This window comes from Dipodomys merriami, unplaced genomic scaffold (genome assembly GCF_024711535.1).
Source record: "Dipodomys merriami isolate MVZ:Mamm:240054 unplaced genomic scaffold, mDipMer1.0.p SCAF_9, whole genome shotgun sequence".
In the NCBI taxonomy this organism is placed as follows: Eukaryota; Metazoa; Chordata; class Mammalia; order Rodentia; family Heteromyidae; genus Dipodomys; species Dipodomys merriami.
In genome coordinates this window covers 63025215-63051950 of record NW_027206512.1, presented here as the reverse complement: position 1 = coordinate 63051950, position 26736 = coordinate 63025215, and the positions used below count along the sequence as shown (strand labels likewise).

At 47.9% G+C, this 26736-nt stretch overlaps 1 protein-coding gene and 1 pseudogene across 5 annotated transcripts in view; one reads left to right on the top strand and one right to left on the bottom strand.

Moving 5' to 3' along the window:
- Stk32b (serine/threonine kinase 32B) overlaps window positions 1-26736 on the bottom strand; it is a 178938-nt gene that overhangs the window by 80378 nt on the left and 71824 nt on the right. The gene's annotated exons all lie outside the window — the stretch shown is intronic.
- On the top strand, window positions 17925-18187 carry LOC138820859 (COMM domain-containing protein 6 pseudogene; annotated as a pseudogene).

The following is a 26736-nucleotide window of genomic DNA, read 5'->3' as shown; positions in this document are numbered from 1 at the left end:
ATTGGCTCTTTCTTGCCACTGGGGCAGTGAGACTGGATGAGACATCAGGAGATTTGAAGAATATATGAATAAACTTGATTTTGGCCCCAGCTGTAGGGCCTGCTTGCTGCATGACCTTGGATGAGTCAATTAATCCTCCCTAGGCATTGTTTCTCTCATTTTTCCCATGCTTTTCTGGAGGAGGGGTAATTAGCTGAGCAGGCAACACCAATATTCTTTAAAATCCCTGGGGGAAACCGAGGCCAACACTCCCTCCATGTACGTATATGGGAGCCCAGTGCTGAGCAGAGACATGCAGGAAAAACAAACCAGGCAGGGGCAGAGGAGGGAATCAGAATTGTTCACCAGTAAAGTACCCTTTTCCCCCTTTTATTCAATTTAAAAAATACAGAGACTAAACCAGATTTAGAACTCAATGGCACTGCAGCCATCTGGACTCGGCCATAATGGATGCTGGTCACTTCTCTCTTGTTTACCAGCCATTGATCACTGGGAATCTCAATGAGATGACTTTTTTCAAGGCAACGATTGTAAAAGAGCAATCCATACACATTTTCAACGTAAAGTCCTCCCTGCAAGCCTTCCATGCCCTCGTGGGTGCGTAGTCCAGTGAGACACTTCCAAGGCTCACCTCAACCCATAGATCCTAAAGAATTTAGGGGTTTGCAGGGCGATGTCTATGTCACCTGTTCTGAAGTGAGTAAAGTAATATTTAATAGTGTCTGACACTGTTTACATAAGAAATACTGGAGACCAACAGGAACTCATTTGCATATGTCCAGTGGACCGAGCTTGTCCGTTAGTGGATACAGACTGGACAGAGCATGCCCACACTTGTGCTCTCCATTCCACCTTATACCCAAGCCAGTTCTTATCTCCAGTGTAGCGGCAAGAACTGGACCCTCAGAAAGTCAAGGGAATTGCTAAAGATCACAGCGATGGAGGGAAGGCATTCTCCCTCAGGTTCCCTTCCACACAGCTGCAGTGTTGCTCTGAGCCTCTCAGGCTGGGAAAGCTTCACTGTGGCCCAGGAAAAAGACTGCACTAAGATGCAACTGAGCTATGTGGGTTCTGATGACTTCAGATCCTCAGACATCTAGAACATCCTCAGCCATTTTTGCCAATTTGCAACCGTTCTGAATCTGATTTCTTCACCTCTTCCCAAAGTTCATACCACCTCTCAATTGAACCCATCTGTGAATTTAATTAACCAGCTGCCATAATGGTCTTGCAGCTCATTAATTAAGATCTTCTTTGAAGCCAGCCCTAACCCGTTTACCCTCAGCCATCCCTGGAGACTCTGGTGCAGCTCCAAAGAGAACTGTTTATTTTAACCCACATTATAGGCTCGGCTTGCAAGTCAGCTTTAACTCTCCTATCTTAAAAGAATGAATTTCTCCAGGGACAGGTCGGAAGCCAGCTCTGAATACAGTTTGCCAAAATTCCAACACAAGAAATTGTTTCCAAATGAGCTTGATGCTGCTGTTGTTATTAGGTAGCTAAGGAAAGTGTTGATTGCCACTCACAGAGTCAGGCTCGGCTCCACTCCTAAACCCGTGAAAGCGTTTGACTGTGGAGAGTGCATGAATAACCAGAGACCACAAATAATCTCCTGTGCCCTTTCGCGCAGAAAACCAGCAAACACAAGTCATCTTAAGGAAGTGAAGCAGAAGAGAAAAAGTTCTGTATGGGGATGCTCACTTTCTCTCATTGATTAACTATTGGGCCTGTTTGAGCCTATTATCTACATAAAACACATTATCAATCAAGTATATCAGTTCAGTTGCTACCTCCATAGTATGGAACATACTGCTGCCAGTAATGTCAATGCAATGTAACTACAATGAAAGCACTGATATTATATCAAGTGAAAAACAAGGTAAAAAAAAATCAAAAGCCTACTACCATTACATAAAGTTGTAGGGTGTTACGGACAGAGATTGCAATGAAAAAGAGAGTTTAATTTGGAGTTTCCAGATCATAGAAGGGTGTGTCTTCACATTTAATTTTAAGTTAATACCAACGCAACAATAAAGGCCAGAGCACCACAACTCAAAGTATGGTATAAACATCCTAGCACACTGGTTCTAGTGGTTCGACTCCATCACACAGAGTGAAAGGCAATTGATAGAAGATATCCCCCTGTCATTAGATGCAGAGAAGAAATTTAGTGAAATTCACCATCCCTTCATAATAAGAGTCCTGAACAAATTAGGTCTAGGATTGTACCTTAACATAACAAAGGCTCTAGGTCTGGAAAATCAGATTGGCTGAAGTATAATTTGCAGACCGACATGAAGCTCTCTCTTGCTCAGCTTACTTTGGCTGTTCTGTGTCTTTCAGCAAAGATTAGGGGGAAAAGAAAACCTTATACTTTGTTGCTGGCAATGTAAATTAGTGCAGTCACTATGGAAATCAATATGAGAAACCTTACAACATGAAAACTCTGAAATAATCCTGCTGTACCACTCAGCACACAACAGAGATAGCCCACACCCATGCTTTGTTACAGCATAATACATAGTGGCCAAGCTATGGAATCAGCCTAGCTACCCATCAACCAGAGAAGATAAAGACAGTATAGCACCTACACACTGTATTGTCCATAAAAATGAGTGAAATCATGGCATTTGCAAGAAAATGCTTGAAGGCATGTTGAACAAGATTATCTATCATCTGTCTTTTATCACCTATCTACCTTGATCTCCCTAAACTTATCTATTGTTTGTATGTATGTATGTATGTATGTATGTATGTATGTATGTATATGTATGTTTGTATCTGTCTGTCTATCTATCTATCTATCTATCTATCTATCTATCTATCTATCTATCTATCTATCTATCTATCATCTGTCCTTTATTATCTATCTACTTATATCTACCTATATCTATCTATGTCTATGTATCTATCTATCATATATTATCTGTTCTTTATGTATGTATGTATGTATCTGTACCTATCTATTTATCTATCTATCTATCTATCTATCTATCTATCTATCTATCTATCTATCTATCTATCTATCTATCTATCCATCCATCCATCCATCCCTATCCATCATATCCTGGTCATCATTTCTTTGGAGAAGTCCAACTAACAGTGCCCCCGTCAAAGCACTTTGAGAGATCATGTGTTGAGCTGTAATCCATGCATTCCAGTAGACACATTCCCTAGCATCCAGCGGGGAAGAGCCTGGGTTTAGGATCTGGCACTGATAGCTGCTTTGTGATCTGTTCCACTCTCTGGGTCTGATTCTTTGTGTGAAACCATTGTCAATTTAAGCGGACTTCCTGAGAGGTGACACCACTGCCCAAAGACAGCTTAGATCATCCTCCGCATCACGTGGCTCTGCTCCTCAGAGGTGTCACAAACTCCAGATCACAGAGACCTGACCCACTCAATCCTAAAGAAATCACAGGGCCAGTTTCCTCTGATCTCTCCACCAACAGCACACAACATAGTCTTGTGTGTTTTGGTTTAAAACATCCTAACTTAGGTACACTGTCGATGCATTAACACTGTACTCACAGCCAAGCCGGGGCTCATTCCTAGGCAAGCTAACCTGACTCATGTTTTCTTCTTCCAACACACTCCACCCTTCTAGCACACAGGGGCAGTAGCCAGTGCTTTCCTTTGTCCCTGGCGGCTAGGTTACACAAAATCATCAATAAAAAGACAGACATGATGCTTGTTAAGAGTACGAAAGTTGAAATAAGAAGGCAGGATGACATTTCGTTAGAACCCAGCCGGGGATCTGTATCAAGCAATTCTCTTTTTTCCTTTTAGTCATCCAATACATGCCTGCAAAGACCATCAGACTGCCACCACTGTTGGTTTGGGGGTGACAAAGCAGTGTTAGTGGATAGGAAATTTCCCCCACACAGCACCCACCAACAAAGCGAATCAGGCTTGTTCTTATCCACACCTTACAGATGCAGGTAGAAAGCATGGGGTAGGGTGGCGTAAGAGACTCCCGCCACAATGTCAGCTCAGGCCAACCCCTGTCCCCAGGCTGCATTGCTCTTGAGCTCTGTCACCCCCAGAGCAGGGTGTTGGCCCTTCCTTCCTCCAGAACAACAAGGGCAGTGATTGCAGCACACACTTACTGAGCACTAACTATACGCCAGGTGCTGTGCTGAGTGCTTTGCCTGTAATCACTCGGGCAACCTTTACAACCACCCAATGGGTTGGTTCCATCGCCACCACTCTCATAAACAGTGTGGACGCAATGGCCAGTGTCACCCACGAGGAGGGAGGGAGAGGGAGGAGAGTCCGGGTCTGTTTTCCAGCAGTGCCACGCAGGGCCCTGGCAGGGCTGCCGCCCTCTCCCAGTGCCTAATGTCAGCCTCTCTTCTTTGCTCATTGTCTGTGAGCCCCTCGGGGGAGAGAGCCTTGTATCTGTACCCCGTTGACTTGCAGCGAGTAGCCGCACAGGGTGTTCAGGTACATCAACCACACAGCAAACAGAGCCTCTCTATCTTTCCTGTGCCATGCAGACTTGGGCCCTGGTGGCTTCTGAGCAAGCATTCATTGAAGAGGAAGATGGTCAGTGTTTTCCATGAGCAGAGCCTTCTGGCATGGGTAAGAGGATCTGATGTGTTCCGCTCCTGCCCAGCGGCTCCTGGCAGGCTGTGGAGGCTGATCCTACTTTGAATTACAGCTGACACACTCGGGTATCCAGAGTTCAGTGAATGACTCATGTCTGAACCCAGAGCGAGTGGATAAACAAGGGTGGGAGGGGAAGGAAGGGCGCGGGGAACCAGCAGTGTGTTGGAGGCGATGAGACGGAGCGAGTTCTGCTTCCTGCTAAATTACCATACGTGCTCATTGTATATGCGCCAGTAACTGTTGGCTGCCACTCATTTACATTTGGTTATTATAGTTGCAATTTTTAATTGCATTGAATATTTCTGCCACTAATTCCGTCAAGAGCAGTGTTCTTGGTGCTTCTTGTGCTAATGGGATGCCGATGGACAACCAGCGGCCTCCGTTTCCCCCAGATAACGGTGAGCACGGTCATCATAACAACCATCACAATCAGGACCTCCGTTCTGAGTTCCTCCCGTGGGTCTGGAGCCAGCGCAGGTTCTGGATCATAAGAGAGGGCGCAGAAGGACTTCATGTGTGCTAGAACTGAGGTTCCGTTCTGGCTCAGCTCTTTAATCACTGTGGTGTCCTTTAAGCGACTGCTGTTGTGTGATCTTAAACCAGCCACTAACCCTCTGTGATCTCCAAAAACCTTTGTGTAGACAGCGCACATTAGGGAACTGATGGGTGGCAGGAGCGTAGTAATGGCGACTGTCGTGCTGGGGTCATGGCTTCAGGGGTAGAGCGCCTGCTTAAGCCGTACTGATTCCCCCCCCCCCAAAAAAAAATCTGCTTAAAATGGTGACTGTCATTTCTCTTGATCTTCCAAAAGATGCCATTTGTCCCCATGGTTGCTACCTTTGCCGGGAGCTTCCTCCAGCTCAGCTGGCAACGCCTCATGGCTCCTTCCTCTCTTCCAGCTGACTCACAGCCAGTCCGGGGCATCTCTTCCATGTTCACAGACCTGACGCTCTCGGCGGCCTGCAGGACGGTACGCGGGCCTCACAACCTGGTGTGCAAAGCCCTTGTGGCAGGGCCAGCATGAGGCAGAGGGCGCTGGGCTGCGGGCCGGCCCGTGGTGGTGGATGCTGTACGGTGGTGACAGACATGGTAATGCGCCACTCAGACCCGCTCCTGGGACTGCAGACGCACACGCACATGCAGACACCTGCACCAGAACTGCTCTCAGTGCCTTCGCCCAGGCGTGTCCTGGGGACAGGCCACGGTGACCGCTGGTCAGTGTGGGAGCAGAAGCCAGGCCCCTCGCCCTGACCCTGACCCCCCCATGGGCCTCTGGGTGTCCCTTGTCAATGCACCGAAGCCAGCTGCTCCCCCTGCCCGGCCCTCCCTGCTCCTGTGGATGGTGCTCCTCATTAGACGCGCCATGTAAACTTCCTTCCTGCCAATTTACACCCAACATGGTGACTTGTCACACCAGCTTCGTCTCCATGCCGCCTCCCACCACCCCCGACAGGTCTCACACCTGCCTAGGCACACCCTCACGCCCAGCGCCCTGCCTGCGGTGGCTTCTCTGCAGCACAGCCTTCCTCCCGCCACAAGCAGGCCCATGGGCCCTCCTCCCAGCACGCGCCTGGAAAGGAGGAGCAGGTCCCTGCGCCCTCCACGTCTGTGTGTGTCTTCGGGTGCTCAGCTGCCGTCTCCCTTCCGGCCACATCCCCATCACTGCACCGCCCGGCCCGGCCTCCGGTGCCTGGCGGGAGCTCAGTCAATTTCCATTTGCTGTGTGAAAATCTGCTCACACCTAGCGCTGGGAACCTAGTGGATAGTTGGTAAGGCTGCGGCTGCGGCTGCACTGCCGCTCACTGTTGGGAAAACGCAGAGGCTTCTGAAGCTTCCCCTCTCCCTTAAGTGTAGTCTTGCAAGGAGTCTAGAAGGTGCAGATCTGTACAGTTGCAATGCATACAGCAGCAGATGCATGTGCACGTGTGCAGGGGTGTGCGGGCATGTGTGTACTCAGGGTTTTATTGCTGTCATGAAATGCCCACCTCAGGCTGCTGATCGTGAAGGGAAGGTTCACGTCGCTTCCGGTTTCGGGAGGTTCAGAGTTCGCGACCTGGTCACTCTACTAGTTTGGCCTCTGGTGAGGGTGATGGGCGGTGGTTCACTGAGCGGAGAGTGAGCCCAGGAGCCAGGGGTCACGGCCTCACAGAGTGGGGAGAGGATGGGCAGATGAGGCCACCGCTCGCACACAGACCACTACAGGAGTTACAAGCGACACACTACGGCTCCTTAGTGACCCAGTGCCCGGGGTCCGGCGCGGAGCTGGCCTCAGCAGTGTGGAGGGAAGGTGAGGCTCTCCCCATGGATTAGGGGTGCAGGAGAGAGAGAAGAACCAGAACTACTGAGGCATGAGCCTCGGGAGGACGGAGCCGCCGCCGTATGGGGGCAGCGCACCCAGGAGGGCACAGGTGAAAGAGGCTGAGGTCTTAGACTGGGGGTGGGAGGGAGGCCCAGGGTCCGATCGCTAGCGGGCTGCCAGGAGCAAGGGAAGCCAATGCCAGCCAGGAACACTGCTGACATCAGACTAATGCTTCCAATCAGCATCCTCCTACAACAGACCGCAAGGAAGCAGAGATGTGGAAAAGCTATATAACCTTCCCGGTGTGCACACATCCTTTTTGTTCTGAAGGCCGGACTTGCCTGCCTTGAACTCATAACTTTGATGCGGTGCCGCTTCTCAGTATCGCCACAACCACTGACTAGATTCTCACAAGTCAGTGAGCACCAGCTGTGACCTGGGCCTGTCCACGGACTCACCCGGCATTCTTAGTGACACCACCAGAGGGCACAGAGGTGAATGAACTGGGCAAAGTCACACAGCCAATGACAGAGGAGCTGGGATTTGAACTCAGGAGGTCCAATCACAGCCCACACATGACAGGATTCAAATCCTCTAACTGTTGTCTTGGCAAGCGACTGCAGGAGACAAACAAAGCTGGCGATGGTGGCCAGAGGTAGGCCATGGAGAGTCCAGACAGGCTGTCATGTTCTCAGTCAGACACTCATTCGCTCCCTCGCTCAGACACTCACATGTTCACTCATCTGGTCATGGCAGCCGCTCTATGCCAAGGATCCAGTGGCGTCCAGGTCAGCAAGAAGCTCGTGTCTCACCAGGAGAGGAGACGCTGCCTGTCATGGCACTTCAGGTCCATCTCTATGGCCTGGCCAGGGCTGACCGAGTTCAATAAGACAAGGCTGCAGAGTCCCCCAGCCTGGGGAGGCCTCGTGTGGACAGGGTGTCCTACCCAGGTGTCCAGGCCGTGAGGGGACACTCGGGCACAGGGATGGCTGGCCATTGGCCTGTCTGGATGCTCAGAGAACCACAACACTGTCAAGTCTGCACTTAAAGACTGGTGTGCAGCAGAGGCCTGGAGGCTGAGGCCTGGGAAGGCCTCTGACGACACCTGCTCGGGACCTCCTCCCAGCTCCTCCCCCTAGACCACCTCAGCCTTGCCCTGGATGGCCAAGTGTGGACCCTGGCAACAGTTTTCTGTCTATGATGAACCTTTCTGTCAACTAAATCTTGTTTGTGTCTATGAGAGGTGGTCTCTAGCTTCAAAGACATAATGCTTGTAAGATGCATGTGTACATTGGTAGAGATTAGGGAAAGGATAATAACAAATTACCCTTTGCAATTTTTTTTTGCTGGACCTGGGGCTTGAACTCAGGGCCTGGGAGCTGTCCCTGAGCCACTTTGTGCTCAAGGTACTCTTCCACTTGAGCCACAAGCCACTTCCAACTTTTTCTGAGTAATTTATTGGTGATCAGAGTCTCAGACTTTCCTGCATATGCTGGCTTTGAACTGAGATCCTCAGATCTCATCCTCCTGAGTTAGCTAGGATTACAGGCATGAGCCATCAGTACCCAACTCAGGATTTTTTTAATGAGATGGAAATAAATAAACAATATGGAAGACTGCTAAGCCCAAAAGTTAGACTTGACAATGTCTCGTTAACACTGGAGAAAGAAACAGAAAGACAACATAAATGAACTTGAAAGGGACATCATTACGAACACAAGGAAAAGCATGAATCTTAAAATTGGAATTCGGGAGCACATGGCTAATTAGACCTAACAATAGTAAGGGAGGCACAGAAATGAAGGGACAAAGGGTGCACAAACGTAGCCGTGGTTCTCGCTAGACACTATGTTGTATTGAACTGGGGGGAAAAACTAGAAGAGAGCAAGGGAAGGGGTGACATTGTCCAAAAAGAAATGTACTCATTACCTGACTTACGTAACTGTAACCCCTCCGTACTACATCACCTTCATAATAACAATAAATAAAAAACCCTACAATATATGAAGAACTAGAAAACCTGAGCCATCCTCTGGGTAAGAAGTTACATTTTTCTAGATTCTAAGGTTAGAGATTTAAATGTCACTACTCTTGCTCAGTAGTACACTGAGTACTGAGAACAGTCTGTCTGGGGCCTGGCTTGCTTTATGGGGAGTTTCTCAGGCAGGGTCAGAGAGAAGCCTCTCTAAGCAGAGGCGAGGGCAAGGCTTGTTCAGGGAGCAGTAGTCAGTTGAAAAGTCTTGTGCTGCTGGGTCTCACCAGGACTTATGAGATGGCACTGGGAAGGCCTCTGGGGTGAAGATTGTAGATCCTGACATGGTGCTAAGGAAGATCCAAAGATGAGCTGGTGCTTCACCCACCAGCCTGACACCATTTGCTGGGGCGATGTCTGGTGCCTCTGACAGTTGTTACCAGGGACACCAATGTCACATGGTTACAGATGATGGGTAGAAAGCCTGCTCTTTCCTGTGGGAGCAACTGATGGAGATTATGCCCATGAGCTTCCGTTTTCTTCTTTTACTTTTGTTTTTGGTGAGCACAGATTAGCTGTACAAGGGGGTGTCATTGTGTTATTTCACACACGCACACACGAAATGTCCACTCACCAACTCTACCCAGTCATCACGTTTCCCTCTCCTCTTCCCTCTTTTCATCGTATAATTTCAACAGGTGTCACTGTTCTACCTTCGTACATGCACATCCAACTGGAGTTACCCTCCATGCTGAAATCCATCACATTTCTTGTAAGAATTGTTTAATAAGCTTAGCAGACTTCACGGACTAGAGCTATTTTGGCTAATACCAACAAATGTCCAGAATGTTCTCTCTTCACAGAGACTGCACTTTCCTCTGTGGTCTCTGGAAGGACCTCAGCTCATGGGTCTGGGCAGGAGGCATCGCTGCCTTGCTCCACTGGGCTGGGTTTCTCCACTGAGTCACCTGAGATCCCCTGGCTGTGGGTGTCCAGTTAGTGTGAACCCCACAATGTAAGCCTGGTGTGCTCACTGACCACCTTCTCGGGGCACTTCCACCAGGGCCAATCTGCCGAGAAGCAAGGAGACAGGACTGCCACCCAAGGCTTGGAAACCAGTGCTCAGATGAGGCTGGGCTTCCTCTCAAATGTCACAAAACATACTTGTGATGGTGCCAGGTTAGTTTTTAGACCCCTGGAACCAGTGTTCAACCCAATGCCATGCCCGATCTTTACATCACCAAAGAAGAGTGGACTCGGGGTACGCAGACATTAAACCGGCCTGTTCCTTTCAGTTGACTTTGGCTCCAGACTTCTGATAGAGCCTGCAGAAATCTTTCAGTGAGCTAGTTAACATACAGACACTTTATACAAATTAAAAGCCAGCCCTTTCCTCTGCCTCATCCTGAAATCAGCCACGCCCTGGGCCTCTGTGCTGAAGACAGCATGGCATCTGGAGCAGGACATGTCATCCATTCTGTCATATGTGGTTGTCACTCCCCTCTAGGAGTTCAGACACGGGCGGAAGCGTCAGGTAAAACCCGGTGGCTTTCATGCAGCGTGGGTAAGTGTGAGGACAGCAGAGAGCCTGCAGAATCCGGGGAGGGCAGGAGAAGCAGTGGTTTCCATGCAAACACGCAGCCTTGCACGCGTGAACTGTGCTTGTGCATGTGGCTCTCCTTGGTGCTGCTCTCAGAATTTGGCTCTGCCCAGTGGAGCTGCAGAACTAAACTAACCTGGAGAACACTCACGAAGACACAGGTTCCACTTCTCCAGCCAGCGGCCGGCGGAGGGCTGGGCAGATGGCGGGTGGAGGACAGCAGGCATGTGAGCACTGTACAGAACCCAGCGGGGAAAGAGTCCCACTGAGCCTGACTCCACATTCTCACCCACAGAGTCACGAGCCAAAATAAATAGTTGCTGCTTTCTGCCCTACATTTCAGAGGTACTTGTCTTGTAGCAAAAGTGAACTGATAGATGCTCAGTTATGTGTACCGCCAGCTGGTTGACACTCGGAACTGTCAAATATTGTTTTTGTGTCAAAGAGAAATCCTCCCCTGCTGTTTGACATTCTGGGTGAAAATCTTGAAAATCTTACGTTAGTAGGGATTTCTCAGCTGTGTTTTGAACAGCTTCGTTGTCTGACCAGAAAAAGGATAAGCTCTTCCCCACTGATCTGAAAGAATCCCATCTTCTTGCCTGCTGGCTGGCTTTTACTGGGAAGTGATGCATGTGGCTGCCCGATCATTCCTCAGACGCCCCGGAGCCTCTGGTGGAGAGAGTTGCTCTACGCCTTGGAATGACTTCCTCGCCCAAGCAAAGCTTTGCGCTTCTCCTGAGCAGAGTTGCTTCCAGTTCATGTGTGGTTTGATTAGAGCTTTTGTGTCTCTGAGATTCTAAGATATCTTAATAACCCATCAAATCCCTGCACTCTGGTGTGCAGCATGTCTAGCTCTACCATCTCCACGGGTCAGGGGCACAGTGGCTGCTCATTAAATGGAAGAGGTGTAGAAACCGTTGTCTGCCTGAGCTCAGCGGCCTCCATGGGAAATAGGATGACAATGGAAACAACAGCATGCACGCTCTCTGCTTTAAAAAAGAACCCAAGGGCCCAATTCTGCAAAATACAGCACACAGGGGTCATTTCTGTGTTGGCATACACCTGCTGCGTATTAGTGCGGAAGGGAATATGGTCAGATGGGCCCCGTTTCAAATTTGGTTCCTGTATTTAAATAAGTGCCTATTCCTGAAAATTTCTGGTCATCTCTGTTTCCTCAACTATAATATGTGAGTGACAGCTCCTAATGCAAAGTATGTTTATAGGTTTTTTAAAAAAAAACACACAAAAAACAAGTAAGACCTCATGTCCATTAAGATGGCTACTATCATACACACCCATGCTCATGCACACACTCCCACACGCATGCACACACGTGCGCACGCGCGCACACACACACACACACACACACACACACACACACACCAGCAAGCACTGGCAAGGAGCTGGAGAAGCTGGAACCTTCATGCAGGGCTTGTAGGGATGTGAAATGGGGCAGACACTCTGGAAAACAGTATGGTGGCTTCTCAAAAATTAAAAGTAGAATTCCTGTATAACCAGCCATTCTACTTCCAAATGTTTACCCAAAAGGATGAAAACCAAGATCTCAAACAGATATTTTGAACATCCTTGTTTAGTGCAATATTATTTGCAACAGCTAAGAAGTAGCAGCCACCCAGGCAAAGAGAGAGGCAAAATACGGCATGTCTATTCCTTACCTTAGTAAGGTAAGGAATGTCACATGACTCATGGTCAAACCCTGAGGACATTATGTTCTTTGATGCAAACCAGTGACAAGAAGGCAGGTAGTGTGTGAGGCCCCTCCAAAGAGGCAGAAAGAGGCAGGGTGATGATCACAGACTGGAGATGAGGATGATGCAGAATTAGAGGCTTCATACCCACTGAGCTTCAGGTTCGGAAGATGAGGAAGTTCTAGAGGTGTGTCGCAAGCCACTGAATGTGCTCAATACAGCTAGGGGCCGTATCTGTCCTGAACAGATGCTCTGTAAATGTTTGCTGAATTAAGGAGGGAAGGGAAGTTTGGAGGGAGAGAAAGGAGAAGGAAGAAAGAAGGAAAGAGGAAGGACAAGGGAAAGACAAGAGGAAGGAAGGGAGGAAAGAAGGAAAAAGGGGAGAATAGAAAGGAGAAAGAAGGGAAAAAAGAAGGAAGAAAGGAAGGAAGGAAGGGAGGAAGGGAGGGAGGGAGGGAGGAAGAAGGAGGGGAAGCAGGCAGGAATAGATCACATGTCATTATAAACATTTTTGACGTTTAGCTTTGACTCTCTTTAGTAGCATGACTTAAAAAGTCACCCCTCTTCCCTGAGCCCTATTCTGTCACCTCTTGGGAACTGAGATGTCAAAGGTAGAAATCTGTCGATCACATTCCCTGGTAAATGTGAGCCTGTAGCAGAGCAGGAGAGAGAGCAGAGGTAATGATACACGTAACAGCGCTGGGAGGGAAAGAAATGACATGCTGTACCTGGGTGTTGGGAAGCTCTAAGGTAATTCACTGAGGAATAGTTCAGCAACAGCAATATTCATGGATAATCGGACAATTCTCTTCCCAATAGGAACAATAAACTGACCGGCACAGCTCCAAGGCTGGCTCTATGATGAGAAACAAAAAGGAATAAAGGTCAACCCCTACAGGATGCTCCAGGAGACATTAGACCTCCAGCTCCCTTTCTCTGCCATGCATGAGCAATAAAAGAGCTGCCCTGGCGCCATGAAGGGACTGGAAGTGCAGGGCATTTGCACTTCTGAATTTGAAGGAACCTCTGTCTGTTGCAGGCAACAGCACACTTAACAGAGAGCACTGATCTTGGGGTCACTGACACCTGACTCTGTATTCAGACACCTCCACTTCCTAGCTGGGCCAGGCCAGACAAGTGCTTCATAGCGCACAGCGCCACACTCACCTGTCTGTCAACAGGAACTCTAGGGGCGGAATTTTCAACAATATGGCAGACTTCATATCCTGAAAACAGGAGACCTTCTGGATGACACAGTGCCTTCCCATCTGAGGTCACAACAGAGAAGGGAGAATGGAAAACAAGACAGGTAGGTTGCGCCTGGTACATGTCTACCCTGGGCACATTAGCTGAACTCAGAAAAAGCAAACAAGAAGCATGCATTGTAATCACACCAAAGAGGTCAGCCATGGGCTAGGGCCTGGGAAGAGTGGCATCTGAAACCATGTCAGCAGTAGGCTTCTGGAAGCTGCATTCTCAGCAATAGAGCAGTATAGGGATAAGACATGAAATGCAGAATAGCACACAACAATGAAAAATGATACAGAGGAAATCTGTCTGCCTCAGGCAAGGCTGGGTGGAGGGAAAAGAAGGCTTCTCTAGCAGTCCTGACCTTCCACCCTCCAGGAAATGGTGAATCTTGTCAATCAATAACACAGTGTTGACTGGGTTGAGAAGCAACTAGGAATGAACCTCTGAATGTGTCTGCAAAAGTTCATCCAGAAAAGATGAGCTGGGTAGGGAAGACCTGCCCTCAATGAAGATGGCAGCATCCCACGGCCGGGGGTCTAGATGAAATAAGGAAAGGAAACAGAAGAGCGTCCACCAGCTTCCAAGCTGCCTGCTCTACCCTCTCAGCCACAATGGACTGTCACCTTTGAAATCACCAGCAAAAAGAAATTCTTCCTTCTTCCTTCAAGTTGTTTTGCTCTGGTGCTCTGTCACGGCAATCAAACTATCACAGAAGATTAGAACCAGAGAAATGAGGTGGGGCTGTGACTACTTGATGAGGCAGTTCTTAAGCATTTGGAACAGGTTTGTAGGAGGAATTTGGAAGCCTTTGGGGGGGGTAAGATAAAGTTAGATGTTCTAATAGGAGCTCCAAAAACCAGAATTCTAACAGGAATGCGGAAAGTGAGGCTTGTCAAATTGGAGATGAAAGCTAGGCTTCCATCAGTAACTGAACCAGAGACAGTTCTGTCAGAGTTTGTCTGTGCCCTGAGACTTTGAGTGAGATTGAGTCTGAAGGTGACGTACTGGTTAATTCCATGTAGGAAACTGCAAGGCACCTCACATTCAGACGGCAGCATGGGGTTTGCTGGGTGCTTTTAGCTAAGCTCACAGTGAGATCTGTGAGCAGAAAAGCTTGAAAAACTTGCCATTTGGCCAAATAAAGTATATATCAAAATGGGCCAAAGAAAATGTGGCTGCTGAGAAGATTAGGGCCAATAGAAAAAAAAGCAAATATTTCAAGGGCATCTCAAGAATTGGCTAGATCCCATCCATCACAGGTTCAAAACTGAACATATTTTAAAGATTTGCCCTCAAAAAGAGAGTTCCTCCAGAAGCGCCTTGCTCACACATGGCCATGGCAGGAACTGTGTTCCCAGAATTCATCTCATCACACTTGCAGTCCGGACACTCAGAGGCTACTGCAGCCATGGTCTAAGGAAGCCCAGCTAATTCTCCAGCTTGCAGCAGATGTTGGCTTCATCCATATGATGCTGGTTTGGAAGGCATGAAAAATTCATGTTACAGGGGCATGGAGGCTTCCACCCAGATTTCAAAAGAAACCTGGTGGTGATGGAGAAAGAAAGCCATGAACATGACGCCTAAGATACAATGGAGACTCCTGGAAGTGAGGAATTCAAGGAGCATAGAATGTCTACCAAGGCAAGCTGCAGGTAGTGAGTGGAGCTGTCCCAAGAGAGACTGAAGGAGGTGCAAATGGCAAGGCCATCAGGCAGGGTCTTCGGAGCACTCAGAAACTCACATGAAGACACCGTGTGCCCTGGGTGCCAGACCTGATCTTAACGTTTGCCTTGTTAGTTGGTCTTGCTTTGGTTTGATTCACCCTTGCTATTATCCCATTTCTTCCTTTTGAGATGGAAATGTATACTCTTCCCCATTACACACTGGAAGTAGATAATTTTTTTAAAAATTTTTTATAAAAGTTCACAGCTAAAGATTTGTCTTGAGTCTCAGAGATGACTTTGAACCAGGGCTCTTGGACAGTGATGAAACTTTGAAGACCCTTGGAGATGGACCACATAAATTTTGCTTTATGAGCTGAATATGATCCTCATGGAAGGGGGCAGGGTGGAATGCTGTGGCTGAAGGAGATTCATTGGGGGATGATGGCTAATTCTCTATCAACTTGATGGGGTTGAGAAGGATCTGGGAGGTAGGTGAAGCACACTGTGGGTGCATCCTTGAGGATGCTTCCAGAAGAATTATCTAAGCAGGGGCAGGGAGGGATGAGGAGACATGCCATGAATGTGGGCAATACCACCCAATGGGGCTGTCTGTCTGAATGAGGCAGAAGGGGCAAAAGAAGCCTGCTGGTCCAGGATCCCGCTCCGCTTCCTGGCATCTTGTGAGCTGCCCTGTGCCCCCTTCCCCCTCACCAGTTCCCACCATGGTGAACTGACACCCTGAAACAACAGGCCAAAAGAAATCTTGACTCCCTGGAGCAGTTTTGCGCTGCTATTCTGTTTCAGTGATGACATTCTAACCTTCTGAACTTTGGGGTACTTTACCACATGACCTTGATAGCCCAAGGTTGAAAACTAGTGCAAACTGTCCTGAGCTGCTTGCACACCAGCTGCTCTTGAAAACTGAGGGCAAACACCTTTTGGAGGTATTTATGGAAATGTTGAAGAAAATATTGTATAATTGAGTAATGGGACACAGGGAACGACCCTCAAATCTTTGTAATACAGATCTTATGTTGATACCTCGTTAAGGAAATCACATTTATGAGCAAGTTAACAGCCTGAGCTAAAACTCAACACTAGGAGGGCACAGAAAAGCAGTACATTAGAGACACATGGGTATTTCCCAGGGCATGTAGGGATAATTTAATATAAGAAATTCCTTGCAGTATAATACACTACATTAGCAGAATAGAGGAGAAAAACCTATATTATCATTTTAATAGATGCAGAAGAAAACATATGACCAAATTCAATACTCATTCATAATAATAACAATCTACAGACTGACAAAAGCTATCTTCTAAATAGATTAGAATATTTCTCTTTAAAATCAGGACCAAATTCTCCACCAAAGTAGCATCATGTTAAGGATGAGGCAAAACCATCACTATTTGGAGACAATATAAGTGCTTAATTAAAAAACTTACAGAGGGGCTGGGAAGGTGGCTCAGTGGTAGAGCACTTGCCTTGCATGCATGAGGCCCTAGGTTCGATTCCTCAGCACCACATAAGCAAAAAGAAAAAATGCCGGAAGTGGCACTGTGGCTCAAGTGGTAGAGCGCTAGCCTTGAGCTGAAGAGCTGAGGGACAGCGCCCAGGCCCAGAGTTCAGGCCCCACAACCAGACCAAAAAAATAAAAAATAAATAAAAACTTACAGAATCATAGGTTAGTGAATTTTTTGCATAGATAATCAATCAAAAAAATAAGTGGCATTCCAGTTACCAGCAATAAGTATAACACACTGTCCTGGAAAAGGTACAAAAGTGAGGAAGGTTTGTGTCACCATGACAGAATTCCTGAGCTCACTGACTCAAAATGAGGAAAGGTTGAACCTGTGGTTGCAGCAGTTGCATTGGTTGCAGTCATGTGGCCCTGATACTTTGGGCCACATTATGGTGGGAGCATGTGGTAGAGGAGGTTTGTTTGTTTGTGGAGACTAAGAAGTAAAGAGAGAGGAAGAGGAAGGGCCTGACTCCTAACAGCCTCTTCAAAGGAACACCACAAACAATCTGGCTTCCTCCCACAAGTCCTACACCCTTATGTTCCCAATAATACCATGAATTAGGAGCCAACCTTCCAACATAGACCCAAGGAGGATATTCAAACTCTGAACTACAACAAGAAATATCAGGTCCTTATGATTAAATTCCACGATTTATGTTCAATTGCTTATGGCAAATGCTGTAATGCTTTGATGAAAGGTATTTTTTAAAAAACACTAATAAATGGGGAGAAATGCCATGTTCCCAGATTCGATCATAAAAATGTCATAACCCTCCAAATTAATCTATAAATTCAATGCCTTCCCTGTCAAAACTATAATTCTACTGGAACTTGACAAATTGAATCTAAAATCTATCTGGAAGAACAAAGGAGGAAGATACCCAAGACAAACTTAAAGGGCAAGCTGGGAAGGCCACCAGAACCTAAATTCCTAATAAAACCACAATTAGTAAGAGAGGGACAGACTGATAGGGGGAGAAACCAACAGATCAGAGATGAGAAACCTATGCAAATGTGGAAACATGACCAATGACAGACGTGACATCTGCAGGTCAATGAAGAAAGATGCAAAACCATCACAGTCATCAGACTGATAAAGTAGGTTTTTATTTAATGAAGGCTTCTGTGTCTGAAGCAACATGCATGGATGAAGAGGCAAGCTCTAGGCTCGAAGGAATTAGCGTTGTACTTAATCGAGAAAAGATTAATATTCATGTTGGATGAAGAGTTCAAAAGTTAATATTCAAAGAAAATCAACTCAGAGCCCACTGCGGGGGCACCGTGCCTTTTGCCATGGAGGAGTCTGGGGGCCGTGAGCCGGTACTAGATGCTAAATCTGAAGTCACCAGCCAGCTTATAGATTTTCAGTGGAAACTCAGTATGGCTGTGAGCTCAGACAGCTGCAGATAACTGAAGTATCCTTATGCGGCAGTAATGCTAAAAGTGGCAGATCATTCTGGCCAAGTAAAGAACAAGTCCTTTGAAATAACAATTCCTCAGTTTCAGAATTTTTACAGACAGTTAAGGAAATTGCTGCTGTTATTGATACTGTGTGAAACTCTTTGGTTGATACAGTCCTAGCATCACTTGAAAATTATGGACTCAACTTTCTGCAAAAGAACTACCTAAGGACCAAATGATATTTATCAATGAAAATATGACTTTCCACTTTTTAAATAATAAAAAATAGGATACACAGGAAAAAAAAGAAAGAAAATCAACTCAAACAATTTTGAAGTGTAAACTTAATAAGGTACTTAGGAGTAAACCTAAATGACAACCAAACATGCCAAAAACTTACTTTAAAGGAGTTTTCTCTTCCAGCTAGGACATAGCAAGTCATGGGAGAATTCTCTCAACCCAATCATGAAAAGCAATTCTGAACCACTGTAATCTCACAGTTCCTTTCAACCCAGCAGGGAGAGCTGAGGTAGGAATAAAGACATACACGTGATGTGAGTTCCGGAAGTGGATGAGTGTTCATATGAGAAGCAAAAAGCATGTCTGCCTGCGTCCCCTCCAGAACCCCAGAAGAACCAGGTGCGCACTATTGGTCGTGGTGGAGAGAAACCAGCCGGAGCTTTAGTGAATGACTCACCTGCAAGCTGGTAAAATGGACTCGAATTTCTAGAGTGCCATCTGCAGTTAGGCCACACCTGCTGACTCCTTTCAAAGGTTTCATGCTAAAGGCTCAGGGGGCAGAAAGGATGAGGGCTGGAGGATTTCTCCAGGAGGTACAGCCTTCCCCAAGGACATTAGACTCTCTGCATCAGAGAGCGGAGGGGAAGGCAAGCAGTAGCATGTGCAACAAGAAACAAGACCCAGGTGAATATGCCAGGTCATTTTCACACAATAAAATCTGTCACAGTAAAAATAATATTGAAAATAAAGGAGTCCAAAGCATAGACATGGCCCTCCTCCAGACAGCCAAGAGCAAAAGAAGCTTCAGAAGTCTCACGGTATTACACCATTTATGTAATATGCAAACTCATGCAAATGACATCTGAGTATTTTTGCTTAGTGATATATCTATATCTATAAAGGCAATGCAAGCACTATAGGTTGGGAGGGTGGGTGGCTATGTGGGATGGGGGTATGACTTCAATTAAGCAAGGCAATAAACAGGCTGGCCAATATTTTTGTCAGTCTGAATTAAAATGATTGTACATTTCTTGGAGAATTTATTTTGAAGTTTAAGCAAGAGAATCCAGGAAAAAGAAACACGTGGCACATATAAATACTTGATAAATACTGGTTGTTTTCGGTCATTGAAACAACTACCAATTCAGGCTTTCAGGATGAAAGTCTCTGCAATGTATTAGAGCATTTTTTATTAGGACATGTTATCTGCACATGCACCCATGCTCTGTGATGCTTCCACGCATGCCTATGATGTGTTCTCTCAAATTCTACTCCTCTTCCTCCAACCCTCTCTTCGGACAATTCCAACAAGGCTATTCCTAGACATATAGCCAAACATAACAGTTTCCTGTAGCACCGTCCACCACAGCTGAAATACAGAATCAGCCAACATGCCCATCAATGGCTGAGGAGTAAAGAAAACATGGCGCAGGTGTACACAATGGGGCGTTAGCCCGCCATAAAGAAGAATGAAATTACACGTCATCCATAGAACAACGGGTAGAACCGGAGATCCTGTTAGGCCACATGAGCCAGAGATGGCCTGTGCACTCTCATGCACAGAACCTAGATGTAAAAGGGAAGAACGGTAATGTAAACAGGTTCTCTTCAGGGAGAGAGACCAGTGGAAGGAGGGAGGACAAAAGGGGAGGGGAAGGGAATATAAACGTCATCAAAGTACTTTAAATACATGTATGAAAGTACAATGACAAAACTCACAATTTATCTTTTTAAAAAGGATATTAAATCATATTTATAAAACGTTTTGAGTTAACATACATTTGTCACATGAGGTTTCACTGTGATTTTCCCACACCTGTATACCTTCACCATACCCCGCCTTTGCCCCTCCCTCCTTCCCCTTCTTTTAAATAGAGTTTGGTGGGTTTCTTTGTGCTGAATACATATGTATACATATACTATCTATAATATACGTAATATATAATGTTTTCTTCACAACAGAAGTATATTATTTATGCTCTATACTATAGATATGTTGTTCTTTTCACCCCTGAATATTCCCTCTCACCCCTCCCCCTCCTGTTGGTCTCCTAGACAGTACCCAGCCACCTGTCTGCCCTACTGCTGTCATGATCACTATTTTTGTAGGTCATCACAAGTGTGTAAAAAGATGCGAGATTTGAGGGCCTGAGCTTGGCTTTTCTCACTCAACACAACGATCTCTAGATCCATAGGACATTATTTCATTTTTTATGGCTAGGTAATAGTCCATGGAATGTAAACCAATCCTAGAATGAAAAGAGGGTTGACTACTTGTTGAAGATAAAATATGCTATATGAATAGGATGTTTTTGTTGCCTTAATTAAGCAAATTTTCTTTCCTTGGATGTAGTTACAAATCAGCCTTTTTTGATCATCTCACTGCTTTTAAATGTCAATAAAATGTCATCTCCCCCCCCCCAAATCATTCCAGATTTGATTGTTTATACATGGAGAGCCTAGGAGAATTCGTCATTAGGAAGGAGTTGGGGTCCCATCAGGACCGGCCTTCACTGCGGGTGCCAGTGCCGCACCCAGGGACACCCACACCGCAGCTTCCTTCTCTGGGCAGGTGCCCAGGTGAGATTTTTTTCTTAATGTGAGAAGAAAGACGGGTCCTGACAGCCGAGCGCCGTCCTTGCTTTTAGCGGCACTCATTCCATTACACCCAGACTCACTCACTCCTTCACTCACTCTTGTGTCTGAAGCTTTCCTAAGTGTCTAGACTGAGTCATCAATCCCAGCCATGAAAGTCCGTCCTTCGTGGCCCTGCCCCCAGGGGGGCGTCTTGTCTGTGGGTGACAGGCGCTGGTGGGGTGGACAGGCACATACAGACATACATACAGACAAGCTGGGACTCAGGGAAGGGAGCTTGGGGGGGGGGTGGGAAGAATGGTGTGGCAGAAGATGAATAGGGGGCAGTCTCCGGCAGAGGTGACACAGACATACAGGTATTCAGGGGTGAAGCAGTGAGATTTACTCCAGAGAATGAGTGACCCCACCAAGCAATCCCTCACCTCTTTCCCACAGCTCTCGTTATAACCACTCACATTCCCAGCCAGGCTTCGAACTCCTTGGGATCAGCCGCCTGGGTTTGGGTTGGCCGGTCCTGTGGCACCATTGCCACCTCTGCTCTGCAGCAGTGACCAAGCAACAGAGACCAGTACACGAACCGACTGTCAACCATGACACTCTTCAAGAGGGCTGACTCCTGTGCTAACCAAGTCACACCTGCATCTTCGGTATGCAGCAGACTCTCGGAGCACCATCCCACACTGGCCCAGGGCTGGCTCTGTTTCCTCAGCCTGTCCTGGTCACACCTGCCTCCCTTCCCTCCCACTGGCCTGAGAGGCTGCTTCGCCCATCCCATGGGGAAGCCATCCTAACTTGCTGCCATCTTCTCTCATTAAGAGAGGATGGTATTTCTTAGATATAACTTAGGACCCTCGCCATCCTTTCTGCATTTCTCAGTGCAAAGTCCTAATGTGAGACTCTTCTGATGGCCTTCCCAGAGCACAGCCCTGGGCACAGTCACTGGCCCTGTCTGCTTACCACTGCCCCAGCCCTGAGGACGGAGGCCTGATCCACTTCCCATCCCCGAGGACGGAGGCCTGCCCTATGCACAGGTAGGGACTACTGCAAGACCTCCTGCACAAGCCCAGTTACAGATGTGTGCTTACTTGACTGCATTTGCCACTAGACAAGGGTGCTGAACTCAGTGTTCAGGAAGCAAGCCCTGCTGAGTGACACCCTTGCTCTGGGCAGACTAGGACCAAGACCTGACATCAAACGTGTCTATTCAGTGAGTGGTGCGGTGCCCAGCCACTCCACAGTGTCACCCACTTAAAACTGTCTTCTGTGCTGTTGGCCAAGTCAAACCTTCTTGATGACTTTGGAGGTCAAGTAGTGATTTGGTTCTAAATGCTGAGCTTTGTCACAATTAAATCCCAAATTTCCAGGTCTGGACTTAGCACTTACATCAGAATAGACACTGTGACTCTAGATTCTATATTCTGAATTTAAGCAATCTCTTTTAGGAGGAAGCCATCTGAAACTTGTGCAATGGTGAATGAAGATGTGTCCACAAGGAGGTGGTGGAGGGGAACTTGGTGGAAGGAAAGGATCTTTCAGAGGCAGAAGCAGAGAGATGCTGGAAGAACCAATGTGGAGATGGACAGATGCCAAGAGATGCTGGGAAGCCCCTGAGCCACCAGGAGCTGCCAGGGGTAGGAAGCCTTCTCCGGTGCCCACACGGGAAGCACATACTTTGATTCCGACTCCTGGCCTCCAGACTTCGAGGGCGTGAACTGCTGCAGTTTTACAGCATCCAGTTTGTAGTCATTTGTTATGGCGGTCACCAGGAAACTAATCCAGTGGGAATGCCTCCTTCTGCATGCTCATCAAAGGGAGTGGGAGGGTGAAGGTTAGGGTTAGGGTTAGGATCAGAGCAATCTCGGTTATCTTTAAGTCCTGCTCTCTCACTTCAGGCAAGAAAACTTAAGACCTGGAGAACCAAAGGAAGAGTCTCTGGGATTTGGACCCACATGTCCTGATTTCTCTTGTATTCATCGAAGGAAATGTTAAAGGTATTAGAAGGAACAAAGGAACACACCTTCTGCCCTTCACCAGAAAATTCACTGTAAATCTCCAACACTGTGACCCACTCTTGATGGTAGTGGAGACACAGCAGTCACCAGGAGACTGGCACCATCATTTCAGGAAAGGCCGCACATGCTGGCTGCCCATTCTCTCTGTCCTCACACGGCGCCTTACAAGGATCCATCAGTAAGATTCCCATTCACTCCCAGCACACGTTTCCATTCTTCCTTATAAAAGTCCTTTCCTGCATCCTAGAGCTGCTGTCTTCATAGTTCTGCTCAGGCCTCAGAGAACACATCTGCATGTTCTTCAGTTCCCCAGCAATTAAGTCCAGCTGGGCCTGGAAGCCCTTCTCCAAGAAACTGAGCTCTTTCTCATTAATCTCTAGAATATGAGAACATTTCCCAGTGATGGATGGAATGAAAGCAGGATGTTAATAACGGGCACCTGCAGTGTTTTTCTTGTTCACTTGCAAGTCTCCATCTGAGGCTCTTGATGGTTCCCCAGATAGCTGTCAATCGCAGCCACTACCCCCAGCCTCACAGGGCAGGAGGGAGCTGGCAACTGGGGTCTGGCAAGCAGAATGCAGACAGCATTCGTGACGGGTGCCTGGCCAAAGACTGCCTTTTCCTAGTGTGGAAGGAAGCCTGCATTCTGGCTGGACACGACCTCCCCAGTGGTTGACTGCGGGAGAGTCAAGGAGATCTTTTTCCTTCTTGTTTGTTTTCCTTTTACAGCACGGCGCTGTGTGCTTGGTGCACAAGGCATACCTACTGTGTGACTGCATCTACACAGAGCAGAGGCATGGGCCCAGCTCACCTGTGCTGTTCAAAGCCAGGACAGTAGCTGTCATGGGGGGAGGGGGAGTTTGCTGGGCTGTGAGGTGCCCAGATGTCCTCTTCTTCCTTCTGTGCACACGCATGTTTGGGTCTGAAGTAAGCTGGATGTCTGTCATAAGTACATCTCTCTGTGTGCCTTTAGTGGGTTTTTTGGTAAAAACCGAGACCACGTCTACTTATCTGGAAAAGGGAAGGCACTCACGTAGGCCATTGCACATGTGAGCAAGGCAGGTGATGGTGTGAAGTTCAGGAGGAGGTGGGGGTTGGGAGGCTGAGCTTTCTGGGGAGCAGGATTTCCCACAGTGTCCTGAGAAGCGGCTTCATCCACCGGAGCAGCACCGCTGGCCTGCCAGGAGTCCAGCTGCTCCCGCTGAAGCCCTGCACTGGTTCAGAGGCCACAGCTGGCACCATCATGTCTCCCTGGAGTTGAATCCTGCTTCTGCCCCTCCTGCTGGTGTCCCTGGAGGGCTGGTTTGTGACAGGGACAGGACCCCTGCCCCTGGATGCCAGTGGACGGCCATCTTCTCTGCTCCCCACCCGGCTGCCTCTGTCCTTACATCTGCCAACCTGCTTCGAAGAGGGTTACCCACGGGCCCCTATGGCGTTGCCTGTGTTAAGCGTTTGAAGTGCTGCTGGGGGCCAAAGGTTCAAATCCAAGACTATTTTTAGCACAAAGGGGACTGGAGCAGACTGGGCTGAGAAAATTCTCCAAGGACAAGCTCTATCCATAAAAAAGTAACCAGCGGCTGCGTAAAGTGGGTTTTGACTGCAAAATAGGGTGTCAACTTTGGGGAGGCCGGCGAGTTTCTGGGATGAGTGAGTCAGGAATAACCTATTTGTCTGCCCTTCTCTCTGGGTGGGCACCACTTCCACTGGGACTTCTGGGTCAGATCTGAGGCACAGTCTGGGATGATCCACACACTCCGTGCATCCTGTGACTGGTTTCCCCCTCCCTGACGGTAGGGGCCATGCTGCTAAACATACCTCCCAGAGCAAGAGGGCAGGGCCCGGCAAGATTCTTCTTTGTCATGCAGCCAGTGTAGCCGAGGGCCCTGGGGCTCCACACCACATAAGCATCTTCAGAGAACAAGTTCTTGCTACTCTACCAGGCTGCCTGGCACCACAGCCTTTGGCACAACTTCTGAGCCCAGCAGACAGCACGGTGGGTCCCTATTCACAGACCGATGTTCACAGGGATGGAGGCTCTTGCTCAAGGTACCCTCTTGCGAGGGACACTTCCTCCTTTCCAGGTCTAGGCGTTCCCCATCCTCCTGTGGGGTGTGGGGGCATCCTGGCCTGTTTATCCCCACACTGATCCCCTGTGCTGTCCTCTGCAGAGTTTCCTGGCTCTGACCTTGGATTTTAGAAAGTTCTTGGTAAGAATACATCTGATTCTTCTCATTATGTGTTGCTTGGACACGTTCTTGTGGTTCACACAATAGGGTGTATTCCCAAAGCATTTCAGAGTCTTCAGGGTTAAGGATTTCTGGAGAAAAATGTATCCTGACTCAACCATTTATACTTTATGTGCCCTTGGTCAAGAAACAGGACTGTTCTCTTCCTGTGACTTCCATCCGAGGATGACAGGAGGCGCTGCACGCGGCTGGCTGCCCGTGTCTCCCGCGGAGATTTGTGGCTCTAACACATGAGCTAGGTGGAGGTGGCTCTAACTTAGAAACTGTAAAGGACAGAGCCTGTAAGAGTGGAAAGAGTCTGCCTGCCTCCTGTTTACCCTGTCTACCTATCACACAGGTGTGGAAGAGTTTTAAAGTCACGTGGCTATTGGGGATGAGGGGACAGTGCTGGGGGCAGGAGATCTGGCCTTGCTTTGTCAGGAGGTGCAATACTGCAGAGCCATACCTCCAGCCCTGTTTTTCACTAAGTTTTTGCTTTGTTTTAGTTTTATGGTCCTGGGCCTTGAACTCAGGACCTGGGTGCTCTCCCTGAGCTTTTTTGCTCAAGGTTAGCATCCTACCACTTTCTTGAGTTTTTGGTAGTTAATTAGAGACGAGAATCTCATAGACTATCCTGCCTCCCTGGCTTTGAACCGTGATTCTGAGATCTCAGCCTCCTGAGTAGCTACGATGACAGGCATGAGCCACCATCGCCTGACTATACTTGTTATTTTTAGGACAGGAATTTACTTCCTGCCTTGTGCACCGAAACCCTGATTCCTGCTGCTGCTGGGTCACAGGTATGTGCCACTGTGTCTTGAGTCCCTGTGTGGATACCAAGCACCTCAGACTTTTCTAACTGTATTCCCCCAATATCAGCTCCCCAAGTAGCTGGAGATGGGAGGCGTGACACGCACCCAGCTATGGGCTGAGACGTGGGTCTCACGTACTTTTCTGCCCAGGCCAGCCTTGAAACCACCGTCCTTCTGATCTGAGCCTCTAAGTGGCTAGGATTGCAGGTCTAAGCCACCAGTGCCTGGCCCCATAGGCTATTTTTATGCACTCTGGTGGAAACTAATTCAATAAACATGTATTCATTGGGCCCTTCTGTGGGTCAAGCACTGAGCTATGGAACAGGGCAGTGGCTAAGAGACAAGAGCCCATCCTCATGGGGGTTAATTAATCTATCTCTGGACCCATCTACAAGAGATATGCAATTGAAAATTAGCCGCCAGCTCACGGATCATGCCAACCACTCCGTCACTCACACCTTCTTAGCCTGCTGTTCTTGACTGGGTCAAACCACAGCCTGCTGTGGCTTGCGAGCTGACACTGTGCAAGCAAACACTGGAGAACAGCCTGGTCCTCATTCTCAGCAACAGCGGCTCCTTCTAAGGTCACACATGTTTGCTCGTTCGGCCATCCATTTGTATTGTCTGCTGTGTGCGAGGCGGGCAGCCAGGGCACGCACAGACAGTCGCAGGCTCCTTCCTCCTGGGATTGCGGAGACAGAGTCACAAAGCAGGGGACAGCAAGCATGGCAGCAGGTACAGAGGGGGAACATCGAGTCCCCAGAGGGTGACAATGGCTGCTAGTGTTCTCACTCTGGCAGGTGACATTGGCCACTCTACA